Source organism: Peromyscus leucopus, chromosome 15, assembly GCF_004664715.2.
Source record: "Peromyscus leucopus breed LL Stock chromosome 15, UCI_PerLeu_2.1, whole genome shotgun sequence".
Taxonomy (NCBI): Eukaryota; Metazoa; Chordata; class Mammalia; order Rodentia; family Cricetidae; genus Peromyscus; species Peromyscus leucopus.
Genome location: NC_051076.1, coordinates 21,890,445 through 21,905,338, shown reverse-complemented (window position 1 = coordinate 21,905,338; position 14,894 = coordinate 21,890,445). Strand labels below are relative to the sequence as shown.

Sequence of the window (14,894 nt, the reverse complement as noted above, 5' to 3'; positions counted from 1 at the left end):
GTGTCTAGATTTCATAAAAAAAAATCAATTCTACCATTGGATAGCCACAGACAAAAGAGATATAGAGCCTCTCTAAATTAATATAATGTATTCAGGATTCTAGGTTTTTATTTGGATGGTACAGCTACAATTTGTCTGCCAGCCAACTTCCATAAAAGTATCAGTTCAAGTTTTATAATTAAGAGGAAGAGCTCTGTATTTGAAAACTCACTGCCATATGATGTCTACTTTTGCTACTTTATGGAATTCACTCTGTAAAGATAAGCCGTGATCTGAAATTGCCAAATCCAATGCTCTATGTGTAATCAGCTCCCCTTCTTGTTTTGGAGGTTAGGACACTGCCCATGTTCTCTTCCACACAGTGTGTTTCTTGGCTTTAGTTTCACACAGCTTTCCTGATTCATGGTCTACCTTACTAGATCATTGTTCTTAGTTTCCACCCATGTGTTAAAACAACATTCAATCTGTGTTTATTTAATGACCATCAATGATTTTAAGGTAACTCTGTGAGGCAGTAGGAGAAGGAAAAGAGGGATACATTAACCATTAAGACATACTCTTACATACAGCTCCACCCATGGTAAGGCCTCAGAATACATATCTTATTAACTACATGTTGCTTTCTATATAGTAATCAAACTTCAACAAAATGACAAAAAAAAATAGACATAATTCCCACTATTAAGGAATTCTAGCTCGATAAGGGAGATGTATGCATATTTACAAAAACAGCAGGCTGTAACACATTTTTGTGATGTGGATAATAACACTTCAGAAACAGAGTGATTAATTTATATAGGATGATCTGAGATATGTTACATTTAAAGTTCACTTAAGTTTTGAAAGATGGAATTTCACCAAAGGAAAACATAAGGGAAATAAAATATTACTACTTGAAATGTATCCACCTGTGTACTTCTATTTAAACCAGCATAGCAGCTACACATAAGTAGGTGAAGAATAATCATTTGTAGAAAGCAGCAATTTTTGGTGGTGTGTATTCACCATATAGAATAATGGTTTTCATTGTGATTTTTCATACTTATATATGCTTTGATCATTTCTACTCTCTATCATCGTTCTTCCTTTCATTCCTGGATCCCCTTGTTATTCTCCAATCTCTCTTTACAAAACCCACAAGTTCCCAATAAAATAAAAAATATTATCAGAGAACATGTGGCAAGAATAATACACATTTATAAAAATGAAAAAGGGGAGGGAGGGAGGGAGGAGGGAGGGAGGGAGGGAGGGAGAGAGAGAGAGAGAGAGATTGCCAGCTTATTTAGGACTTAATCTACGATGGTATGTTGGAATTCTATTATATAGATAAGGAATATCAAAAGATTGTACACACAAAAGACTATAATCTTAGAAATATTATTATATTAATAAGTAAATAAAAGGATCTGAGGTTATACTCAGGTAAATAATTTCTGAAATTGCACAAAAGTTACTCATCACCTATTTAGTACTAACTACTATAAAAACCTGAAGACATTAAAGGAAATAGCACTAACCCACAGGACATGAGAATGTGCTGAAACATGGCAAATACTATAAAAGGCTTTGGAAGAATAAGTATGTTTGGGAACGCCAGAAGTTATGTTGGATCTTGACGAGTGCTTCTGAGGGCCATCGGCTAAGGAGACCATAAGCACCCTTCAGGAGAATCAGTACTCCAGAGGAATTTGGACCAAGGGAGAGATCAATGATGTTGAGGTTTTCTTGTGGCTGGCTGAGTAGATGTTGCTGAAAATAATATAGAGGAAAAGAATTGGTGATGGGGACACAGGAGCAATGGGCTTTATTTTGACCTACTGAAATCTAAATATGCAACTGATGTTATATTCCACTTTTAGAATTATGGATACCAAGGAAATTGGTAAAACCAAGGAACTAAGTACCATCCCCAAATGCAGAAAATCCAGGGGCAGAGTCTCAGGGTATTACTACACTTAAAGTCAGGGACAAACAGCAAAACAGGATACTGGTAAGGAGTGCAAAGAGAGGCACAAACAAACCAAGAACCCAAAGTAAGGAAGAAAACAGCATCTAGAAAAGTAAGGCACAGGATTGTTGTAGATACCAGGCCAGCCAGCCTAGCCGAATTGGGGTTCGCTGGGTTCTAAATGAGACACTTTCCCAACAAGTAAATGACTCCAGAAGAACACTACCCAAGTGTGAGGGCAGCTAAGGAGCAAAAGATAACCTGGGATGTCTATGAACCTGAGATAGGATCTGTCCCTGGCCAAGAACTTGCCAAGTAGGCTAGGCTGGCTGGCCAATGGGTCCCCAAGGATCCTTCTATTTCCACATTCCCAATGCCAAGATTACAAATGCACGCCACCATGCCCAGCTTTTTCTCCTTGGGTTCTGGGAGTCAAACCTTGGTCCTTGTGCTTGTGAGACAATCACTTTCCCAACTGAGCTTTCTCCCTAGCCCCATCTATCATTTCTTTACATTTAAAACATTCCAAACTATTCTTATAGCTATTATGAAATACAAAATAAATCAGCTGAGTGTAGTCACTCCACTTAGCTATAGAGCCCTGGAACTATTCCTCCTCTCTGCTTTTGTAACTAATTACCAACTCTTTTCTTTTTCTCCTCTCCCACTCCCAGTCTACTATTACTAGACTAGTACTTTAACATATTTTGACTAGCATTTTTGGTCTCTAATTCCATGGGATCCACATTACCAGCTTCGACATAAGTTACGGGTGGGGAATGGAGAAGCCTGGCATAGTTCATGTAATGCACAATCTTCTAGTTCCATTCACATTTCCCCTCTTATATTAGATGATATTTTAATCTAAGAAAATTTCTAATCTTTTCCTGCTGTTCACCAATTCTTTAAAAGTTGCCAAGAGCTGGAAAAGATTCCTAAGTAGTTCACAGCACTTACTGCTGTGGTTTTGTTTCCAGCACCCACATAATGGCTAACAATTATCTGTAACTCCTCTTCTGGCCTCCATGGGCACTCATGTATATGGTGTGTACACACACACACACACACACACACACACACACACACACACACACACCTCTCTAGGTAAAACCCTCATATTCATAAAGTAAAGAAATACATCTCTAAAGGTCTCGCCCTCCAGTGTCTGGACCAGCATCTATGCTATAACATGCAGTTCTTGCTACATGCTCAGAGGTGGGAGGAGCCTGACGGGCTCACATCATGAATGACAAGCAGCAAAGAGCTGCCATGCCACTGCTTCAGAGCAAGGCTCAAGAACCACCTCAGGGATTAGATGCATAACACAAAGAAATGTCATATCAAACTTTGATAATAAGAAACAGTTATCTTTACATTTATGTTCCATGTCTATATCACTAACCTTTGTGAAACAATCTAAAAAAAGATACTGAGAGTAACTACTTTTTAATTTTTTGCATTGAGTTTTCTAATGAAAATAACTGAGATTATTTTGAGTACAACAGGTAAGTGTTATCTGGAAATAAATTTTTAATACTAGCATTAAGAATATTTAAAGCACTAGTTCATCCAATTTCTCAAATTACTGTGTTCCCACTGTTGTTGACATTATCTCCTCTACATGATTATAATAGGACTACAAACCCAAGAGAAGACAACTCACTAAGAAAACACCTATAGGGATGGATTTAGGAGAAAGGAGAAGGGGGAAGATCTGGGAGGAGTTGGGAGACAGAAAACCGTAATAAAAATATATTGTGAAAAAATCTATTTTCAATAAAAATAAAACACCTAAAATTTGCTGAATGTCTCAAAGACATACCCACACTAACACATACAGAAATTCAAACCTAGATACTCAAGAAATATGAAAAGTCAAGACAATATAAAGCCTTTCAAAGCTTAAAACTCAACTATAAGATACTGAAGTTAGAAATGCTGGCTATGTAAAGAATATTTTAACAAGAAGATAAATAAAATAAAAACATTAATGCCAGACCTACATAATAGCCAAGTCAGCAACACAGATGAGAATCTCTGCAAGGAAATTGAGACTTGGGGTCTGAAGGGGCATAGAAATACTAGAAATAAAAAACCCAAAAAAATATTTAAAACCTCAGCACTGGACCCTGAATTCTAAAATACAGACCTGCCAGGCAAGTTGTGCCTACTGGAATAACAATGTAAGATTATTGTGGATATAAACAACCACTCTTTTGATGGATTTGAATACTGTTTCACAAGAGGGAGTTCATGTCTGGTACTATAAGCATGGTTAAAACCTATATATAGAGAAGGCATATGCTCTAAGAGAGAATGTATTGGTGCTGTTTTTCTAAATGGTCATATTGTCAAATTGCCTTTTAAATGCTAAGATTTATACCCACATATTTTGCTACTCCAGACCTTGGGTAAAGTTTAATATAGATGCACTACTATTCAAAATGCTAAGAATAAGCTACTTTAATGAGTGCTCAGGCATAGATGGGACATTGATATCAATACCTCCCCCACCAAGGCTCAAAGAAAATGAAAGAAAAGGGTGTGAAAGGAATGTAACAGAGTGACATACTGTCCTCTGCACAGGGACCCATGAACTCACAATAGCTATGGTTACCTGCACAAGGCCAGTATAAGACCAAGCCAGTTAAAACTGCCTCATTTCAAATGAGGAACTACCGGCAGATGAAGGCTGCTGGGAGAGAATATTTTTTCTTTACAAGGGAGGAACTAGTTGTTGTTCTTCTTCCACATTCATGAGCACACTGGTAGCACTAGTTAAACTCAGTACATTATTTCATTTTTTAAAGGCATGACTTTGTGGGGAACAGCCATGGAAGCTCGGTGGTTCCCATGGAAGAGGGATGGGGTGGAAAATATAATCAAATTATATACATGTGTGAAATTTTCAAAGAATACATTTTAAAAACCACAGTGAATAGGCTAAATCAAGCAGAATAAAGACTATCAGGGAGTAAAGAGAAGATTGAGGAAATATGACATTAAATATCACTAAATAATAATAAAAAAAGAACAAAAACAAGTATGACCACAACTTTCAAAAGTGCTAAGACATACTCCAAGGATTAACCTCAGAATTAAAGGGGTAAGAGAAGAAGCTATGCTATAAAATACAGCCACAAAAGTCCATTCAATGAAATAGGAGCAGAAGATTTCCAAATCACAGGAAGAGACGGGTATTAAAGTATTTAAAACTGCAAGCAGGTATAGCTAGAAAAATAACTTCTCCATGTCACATTAACATCATGCTATAAAAAGAGTACAACTGGGGGCTGGAGAGATGGCTCAGAGGTTAAGAGCACTGGCTGCTCTTTCAGAGGTCCTGAGTTCAATTCCCAGCACCCACATGGTGACGCACAACCATTTATAATGGGATCTGGTGCCCTCTTCTGACCTGCAGGCACACATGCAGACAGAACACTGTGTAAACAATAAATAAACCTTAAAAAAAAAAGATGACAACTATTGTTCTTGTTCATCTCATGTTTAGGCAGTCCTGTTGCTGCAATTCTATGGGGTTAGCTGCAGACATTTCTAGGAGACATAATCTCACAGCAAACTCCTTGGTCTTCTGACTCTTATAGTCTTGGTACCCCCCTTTTACAATGCTTCCTGAGCCTTAGGTAAAGAAGTTGTTTTGCAGATACATCCATTGGAATTGGGCTCCAAAACTGCATTTTGACTGGTTGTAGTTTTTGTAATGGTCTGTCTCTTGCAAACAGAAGTTTCCTTGAAGCAGGTGAAGACTACATTTATCTGTATGTATTAGAATATAGTTAGAAATAGCGCTGGTTTAGTAGAATGGCAGTTTTTAAGTTCTCCTCCAAGATTCATGACTTCACTAGCCCTGGGTATTGGCTAGTTTTCAGTGCCAGGTATGATTCCCCTCTTGTTGGGCATATCTTAAGTCTAACTAGAGAGCTGTTAGTTACTATGAGGAATGCATGCCATTACTGAACCCTTAGAGTTATCCTGCAACAATAAACATGCTCAGATGAATGGGACAAGCCCAGGAGATCTCAAGCCTACACAAAGAACTAAGGGAAACTAAGGAAGGCTGAGAGCAACTGAAATAGTCACCCCGGGTTAGAACAAAGTTGATTACCCGATACCAAATGGTCAGCCCTGTAAACATATATACAAGTAACACTATACAGACTGAAGCAGGTTGTACTTAAATATTTAGGAGTGTGTGTAAGCTTGTGTGTGCATGCACACGCATGTGTGTGTGCATGTGTAAAACAACAATTAATACAAATAAAGAGGAAAAAATAGAGTCCATGAATTTGTACAAGAGCAAATAGGGGTATCTGAGGAGGCTTGGAGGAAGTAAATGGAAAGGGAAATGAAGTAATTACAGTCTAATCTCAAAAGGTAAAATCAACATTTTAAAAAGACCATGGCTACCAAACAAAGAAACAATATTAAAAGCTGCAAGAGAAAATCCCAACTTAACTATAAGTAATAACATCTAGGAGAAACCCGAGAAGTCAGGAAAGCATGAAAACACACCATTTTAAGCAGTGGCAGTTAACTACTAGATAGTTGTGTTTGTTTGCTTGCTTTATCATCTTGACACAAGTTAGGGTCATCTGAGAAGAGGGAAACTCAAAAACTGAGAAAATGCCTCCATTAAATTGGCCTTTAAGGTAGAAAATGAGGAGGAAAGCATTTTCTTGTTCAATGGTTGATGTGAGAGGACCTAGCCACACCTGAGCAGGTGGTCTTGAGTTGTATAAGAAAATAGGCTGAGCATGATATGGAAAGCTAGCCAGTAAGCACCATTCCTCCATGGGTTTTGCTTCAGTTCCTGCCTCTAGATTGCTGCCTTTAGTTCATGCTTTAACATCCCTCAACAATGGACTGTAACTTTTAAGTTGAAATAAACTCTTTCCTATTTAAGTTGCTTTGGGTCATGGAGTTTATCACAGCAATAGAAAACAAACTACAACTACCAATGAAGAATAATACGTAAAGTCTTATTTTAATTGATGAAAAATAGAGATATCCCAAGAAAAGAACAAACTAAAGTAACTAACAACTGGTAAGCCAGCATTTAAAAAGATACTTAAGAGAAATCCTACACAGAGAGAAGGAAGAACAATAACAAATACATACATTTTAAAATATGGCAAATATCTCTCAATAAATATGCTAAATGTTACTGGTCTAAAATGTCCAATTAAAAGAGGCAGACAAGTAGGCTGGATTATAAAGCAAGACCCAACTACTGGACATCTTCAAGAAACACACTTCACTACAAAGAAAAACAGAGACCAAAAGTGAATGAATGTAAAAAAAGAAAAAGAAAACAACAAAAACTATGCCAAAATAGTTGAAAAGGGGAGTAAGCAGGAGTAGCTATACCTCTGAGACTGTAGATTCAGGTCTAAATTAGTCATTAGAGATAAAGAAGGTTACTGCACACTAATAAAGGGAGAATCCATCACCATGATCAATTTCACAAAGCAAACAGTATTGGGTATTAAAGCTAGGTCCTGATATTGAAATAGTAAGGAATGCAAACATCCTACTTTCATACCCCACCCTCACGCCCCCAAAAGCAAGAAATTTCAAGACTTAAAAGGCTTCGTCTATAGGATATTCCAATCAAATCCTGTGAAACACATGTTTTTGGCAACCTATGAAACATTCTTTAAAAAAGGTAACATTTTATAACAAAAAGCAAGTCTAAACAAATAAAAAATGAAACATTGTGTCCAATCAGATAACAATGGACTAAAATGAGCCGCATAGCAGAAGACACCAGACACTATACAAACTGATGAAGATAACACAATATACTCTTCGGTGATCTGTGGGTCATGAAAGAGGGTAGGGAGAAAATTTAAAAATTCATAAAATCACAGGAAAAGAGAAACCGAACATACCAAAGACTTTAAAATACAGAGAGCTCATGAAAAATTAATACCTTTCATTCTCAGGAAAAGGGAACACACACAATCCAAAAGTATTTAGTACAAAAAAAAAATGACAAAGATCAGGGTAAAAATTAATGAAATGAAATCTAAAAGGATAATATAAACAACCAATAAACAAAAAATAAATACTTTGGAACTCCCTCAGACAAACTAATCAAGAGAGAGGACTCAAAATAATAAAATTTGAGACAATAAAAGCATATTACAACAGATGCTAATAAATTTCAGAATGCTGAAAATGTACCTTCCAACAAAATGAAAAAATCAGATGAGATTTTCAACGTATTACCTACTATTAATAAAGCAATTAGACAGAAACAACTCAATCAAATCCATAACAAGGAATACAATTAAAATACGGATAAAGTCTCCCAACAAAAAAGCCTGGTCCAAAAAAAAAATTCACTGCCAAATTTTATCACATCTTTCAAAAAGAACAGTAATATTCTCAAATGGCTCCAAAAATTAGAAAAAGAATGGTATCAAAATCAACCTACTAAACCAGCACTACTTTCATATAAAATCCAAATAAGGAGGCAAAAAAGAAAGTTAATCTGCCACTTTACCTAAAGAATACATATGCAAAACTATTCAATAAAATATTTACAAACAGAATTTAATAACACACTGAAGATATTCTACACTATGAAGCAGATTTCATTCCAGGTCTGCAAAGATAGTTCAACATATGCAAATCAATAAATGAAATATGATTCATAAATAGATAGGTCAAGGTATGCAAATAATATAAATATGACATAAAAATTGAAATCCCACAATCATATCAATAGATGCAAAAAAATCTTTGACAACCCTCATATCCCTTTATGATGAGAATCCTGGAAAAACTAGGAATAAAGTACAATACCACCACATAAGAAAGGCAGTTTTCAAAATTATATCCAACTGTACATTAAATGGGGAAAAACTGAAAAATTGCTTTAAAATTAGGAACAAGACATGAGTATCTACTCTGTCTGCTCATGTTTACTATAGTCATCAAATTCCTAGGCAGAGCATTAAGACAGTACAAATAAAAGAAGGATAAAGAGAAAAGAATTCAATTAATCTGTTTCTAGACTATATAATGTTATACTTAAATGACTATAAAAACTCAATCAAAATACTCTTAAATCTGATAAATGCTTTTTGAGCAGGATCCAAATCAATAAACAAAAATCAGCAGCTTTCCTATGTCAGTTAACAAAAATACTGACTAGAGAAATAATGTCATTCATAAAAGCATAAACAACAAGAACATTTACATAGAAACAATCTAGCCAGGAATTAAACACCTCTACAGTAAAAACTTCAAAACTTAATAAATTAAAAAAAGCATTGGAAGAAGGAAAGTTCTTCCATGTTTGTGAATCAACATAATTATTATTTTAAATGGCTACATTACCAAAGTACTCTATGTACTGAATGCATTTTCTACTAAAATTCTAGTGCTATTGTTCACAGACCTACAAAAAGAATTCTAACACCCACATGGAAGCACAAATGACTTTTGTAGCCAATGCAAAGGATAGCCAAAGCAATCCTAAGAAAACAGAGAAATATTGCAAGTATAATAATGCAAGAGTTTAGATTTTATCACAAAGCCATAGTATCAAAGCTAGCAAGGCCCATAACACACACACACACACACACACACACACACACACACACACACACACACACACACACACACCAGACACACAGACCAATGGAATGAAATAGAAAAAGCAGAAAGGAACCCTTGAAACTGCTGTTACCTGATTTTCAACAAAAATGCCCAAAATATACAAGATGGGTAAGAGATGGCCTCTTTAATAAGTGGTACTGTAGGGGCTAGAGAGATGGCTCAGCAGTTAAGGTACACTTAATACTCTTGCAGAGGACTCAGGTTCAGTTCCTAGCACATACATAGTAGATCATAATCATCTGTAACTACAGTTCCAAAAAACCTGATACCCTCTTCTAGTCACCATGGGCACCAAGCATGCAAGCAGTACACACACATAAATGCAAGCAAAACACTCACACACATAAAGTAAAATAATAAATATTTACAGAATGGTAGCAGAAAAAATTGGATATCTGTAAATGCAGAAGAAGGAAACTGTATATTTATCTTTCACCTTTAAAAAATTCAATCTATTATGAATTGAGAGTCCCGAAACTCTAGAACCACTAATAGAAAACTGCAAGATATATGCACAGGCAATAACTGTGTGAATACAACTCAAATAGCTCCAAATGTAATAGCAGGAAGTGACAAACTAGTTACCTGAAATTAAACAGCTTATGCACATCAAAGGAAACAATTACCAAAGTGAATAGACAGCCTGTAGAATTGGAAGAAAATCATTGTTAACTATTCATGTAACAGAGATTAATTATCTGAATTTATTTTTTTTATTTTTTTAAAGATGTATTTATTTATTATGTATACAGTGTTCTGTTTGCATGTATCCCTGCAGGCCAGAAGAGGGAGCCAGATCTCATTACAGATGGTTGTAAGCCACCATATGGGTGCTAGGAATTGAACTCAGGACCTCTGGAAGAACAGTCAGTGTTCTTAACCTCTGAGCCATCTCTCCAGCCCCCTAATTATCTGAATTTATGAAGAACTCAAAATACTAAGTGGCAAAGGGGGAAATAATCCAATTTGGAAATGCACAAATGAACTGAAAAGATATAGCTAATAACTACATGGCAACATGCTGCACTTTTTTAACCAAACAGGAAATGTATACACAAACTGCATAGATTCCTCTGGACTCCAGTAACAATAGTCATCATCAAGAGAGCAGGGGAAAGGAAAGGATCACTGTTGGTAGAATGTAGATCAGACCAGCCACCATGGGACAGAAGTTTTTCACACACAAAAAAACCCCTAAAAGCAGAATTACCAAGTGACCCTGCTAATCTACTATGGAGTATACAGAAAACGGAGTCTAAGCCAAACCACCATAGAGATAATTTACACATCCATACTTATTGCTGAATGATTCATAGTGTCTAAAATATAAAACAAGCCTAGATGCTCAGCAACAGATAATAAAAATGTTGCATACATACATAATGTAATATTATTCATCCAATAAGAAAGAACTGGAGATTTTCTAATATTGTATGTTTTCTCTCAACATTTAAAAACACAAACCTAGAAGGATATAATTTGAGGAGAAATACCAGTGTAGAAAGAAGGTACAAACGGGTGAATGGTGAGGGGAAGACAATACAACTATCCTGTTTATACATGAAAATGTCATAACACTTGGAAAGATGATCAACAGGTAAAGTCAACAAGAGTCAAACATGGCGACCTGACTTCACTCTTCGAGATCCACAAGATGGAACATACTCACAAAAGTTGTACCTTTGACTCTACATACATGCTGTGTGTGTACACAAAATAAATTAAAATGTAATAAAAATTACAAAGAAAATGTCACAATGAAATTCATTATTTTTTAAAATAAACATGACTAAAAACCAATGAAAACTTAAAAGATTTGTTCTGTAATGTTCATGGCAGCTCTTTACCTAATAACTCCAAACTGCAAAGAACTCTGATGTCTGTCTTATGGCTAGAGACAAACACTGAGAAACATAACTGCCATGTAGGAACCCCATAAATTGAAACAAACTACTGGTATATGCTATAATCATCATAAAGGATTTTTAAAGGATTTTGGGAGGTTAAAGATACAGAATACAAAAGATTATGTACTATGTTTTAGGACATAGTTTTAAATATTTAAGTATTACTTCTGTCATTTTCCTGCTTGTCTTCCTCAGGGGTGTGTGTGTGTGTGTGTGTGTGTGTGTGTGTGTGTGTGTGTGTGTTTCCTATTTGTAATTCCTTAAAAGGGCCACTCTAGGGTAAGCAACCTTTAAGTCTAGTTACTATCAAATTGCATTGAGTACCACAGTCCCCATGCACAGAAATCAAGAAAACTGAGAGCCGCATGGACACTGCTTATAGTTCTGGGTAGCTCAACATCTTAATGAAACTTACCAAGTCTTCTCCTGTTGACTTAAACTGTAGTCCTATGATTGTTTAATGATGTTAGGAAACTGACCCTGAAATACTATAAAATTATATCATAAAATGGCATATAAAATAAAGCTCATTTTGCCTTGAACTTTAGATGTTAATGTGAATATTGTAATGTAGCTTTCTTGGCTAGAGAATTTTTAAAAAATTTGGGTGATAGCAACAGAATTGTGACATAACCTACATAAAGCTTAATAACTCAAGATTCCTGGTAATAAAGATATTTATATAACCACAAATTTAGTAAAAAAATCAAGTTTTAAAAGCATAACCATGAATCTGAAATACTTTTAGCTTAAAAATCACCCAAATCACACCTCCACAAATTAGTAAGTAGAATTCAAATGCTGACTGCCGGCACTTCTGTCTTCTGTGAATTTAAAATGAGATGATTTCGGTTCACAGAAGAGAAAATGCCAGCCAAATAATGAGAAATCTGAATAAGTAAGAGAAGATTTCAAGAATGACATGTAACTGAAAGTCATCTGTAAAAACTAAAATGAATTTTATCAAAGACATTAATACAGTGCTAACAAGCATGAATAGTAAATAATGAAAATGGTAGGTTCATTAGTACCTACAGAAAGAATGTAACAGAACAGTAAGAATTTATCAGATGCATAATAGGTCCACATGATTTACCATGCCTAGAATCTCTAGCTCCGATGAAATTTGAGCCTGTGAGAGAGCACAGAATTCCAATTTATGGGCTTTAAAATATATAAAGCTGATGACAGTTTGCAAAAAGGTCTAAGTGGAGACTTCTTTAAGCAAATTGAACATTAATTTAGTTTTAGAAATTACAATTTTTCTTGGAGATATTTTTCTATCTCATTTAAATTCATTAGCAGCTAAATTACTAAGAGTGGCTTTAGCATATTAGTAGCAATGTGATATCTCACATCATTAGACTTTAAAAATCAATTCTACAGATGCTGATTTGTGGCCTGCATGCACTCAATGCTGCTCTGAGTTCTGCCCATAGAATACCATTTCCTCTCTATCACTCTCTTCCCTAGTCATCCATCCATTTTCTTATTTTAATTATTAAATACACAGCATCCGTAATATGAGAACACTAGAAGAATACATGAGTAAAAATCAAACTTTCCTTCCACTCTGTACTCAGTCACAAGGCCAATTCTAAATTCTAGTGGCTAATGAGATATTCACACATACACTGGGCATGTACACATGTACATGATCTATGTTTCTTTCAGCATAATACTAGCTGTTTTTTGTGTTCATTCATGTACCATTTGGCCATAGATCTTTATTTCTTGGGATTGTAATTATTGGAAATAGAATTGCTAAGTGTTTTAGTTACTTTTCCTGCTGCTGGGATAAAATATCCTGACAAAAAGCAACAAAAGGGAGACAGGGTTGATTTTGGCTTACAGTTCATGGTTATAATCCCTCATGGTGGGGAAGTTACAGGAGCCTGCCTCACTACAGTCACACTAGAGCCACAGTTCAGAGTCAAAAAGTGATAAATGATGAATGTTTGTATTTGTTCAGTTGTTCTTTGGATATAGCTCATAATCCCAGTCTAAGAGAAATAGTGCTAGTCACAGAGGGTATGTCTTGCCGCCGCAGTTAACGTAAGATAAACTTCACAGACATGCCAAGAGGCCATCTCCCAAAAAATTCGAAACCTCACCAAGTGGAAAATTGAGCATTACGCTGATTCTAAGAATATGTTTATTTTAAATTCTGACAGGTACCAACAAGGAGGTTTCATTAATTTCATTTCTGTCTCTACAAGTAAAATTATAACCTTTAGGTGAATAGCTTCCAAATCTGTTCTCCTTTTTTCTTCTAATTCAACATATATAGTCTTCAAAATGATAAAAAAAAAAAAAACTTTTATTTCAAAAAGTAAAGCCTTTTTAAAAATAAACTTTACAGTCTCACCCTAAAAATGTTTTATAACTTGAGTACATCCATTAACTTCACATGATTACAATAATGTTTTTTCCTTACATCCAACAAACTAGCGCTTAAGATGCCAGTACCACACTTCCAAACCATGCATCTTCTTCATATTTACATGGACATCGGACTGAATTTCCAAGTTTCCCATGACTGGGCCACTGTTCTTTTACTGCTCAAGTTTTCTTTGTTCTGTGCTCACCCTCCAATGAGACACAATCATCTCTACCTGAAGTGCCATTTAGCTTAGTTAGTCTACTAATAAAATCTCCTTCAGAGTCTATCTTTAATGAAGAATTGTCCTTTATAAATTTATTTGTACTTAGAGCTTAGACATACTGAAAATATACTCACAATGGAAACTATATACTCCTACATATTGTATGAAAGAAACTATACACTCCTTCATAGCAAAGTCAATGTTCTAATACATTTAGAAAAATGTATACTGTCTCAATACTCAAAATATATTCACCAAGTGAGTGAATAAAATTTTCAAATAAAGTAATTTTTATATGCCAGATAATATTTATGAAAAATATTCCCCAGCAGGTATTTACTTTGATTGGGAAATAACAAATGTTTAAGTCTGTAAGAAACAAGCTTCTTTTAATACATTTCATAAAGTTCACATTGTGAAGAATTTCCAGTTACTATTTCTGTACATTATACTTTTCCTTCACATTGATTTTGTTCAAAACTGGAAGGAATATAAAGGAAAGGCACAAGTGAAATGATTTAATTTCTCTCCAAAACTGTCAGATCTATTACATCTCTTGATTATCATCTTGGTCACTATAATACATACAAGGGAAAAATTCAGCTGCAATGTGTCTATAGAATATTGTTTGGTTAAGTTCAAAACAGGTTAAAAAAACTTTTTAGAAGTTTCACAGAAGGCTTATTTGAAAAACTAAAACATAATTAACTATGCATTTATGGTTCCACATTCTAATATCATAATTTCAAAAATCATACTGTTGGGGCTGGAGAAGTGTTTCAA

At 35.1% G+C, this 14,894-nt stretch overlaps 1 protein-coding gene across 4 annotated transcripts in view; it reads right to left on the bottom strand.

The window, feature by feature from the left end:
• Akt3 (AKT serine/threonine kinase 3) overlaps positions 1-14,894 on the bottom strand; it is a 244,883-nt gene that overhangs the window by 48,195 nt on the left and 181,794 nt on the right. The window lies entirely within an intron of this gene.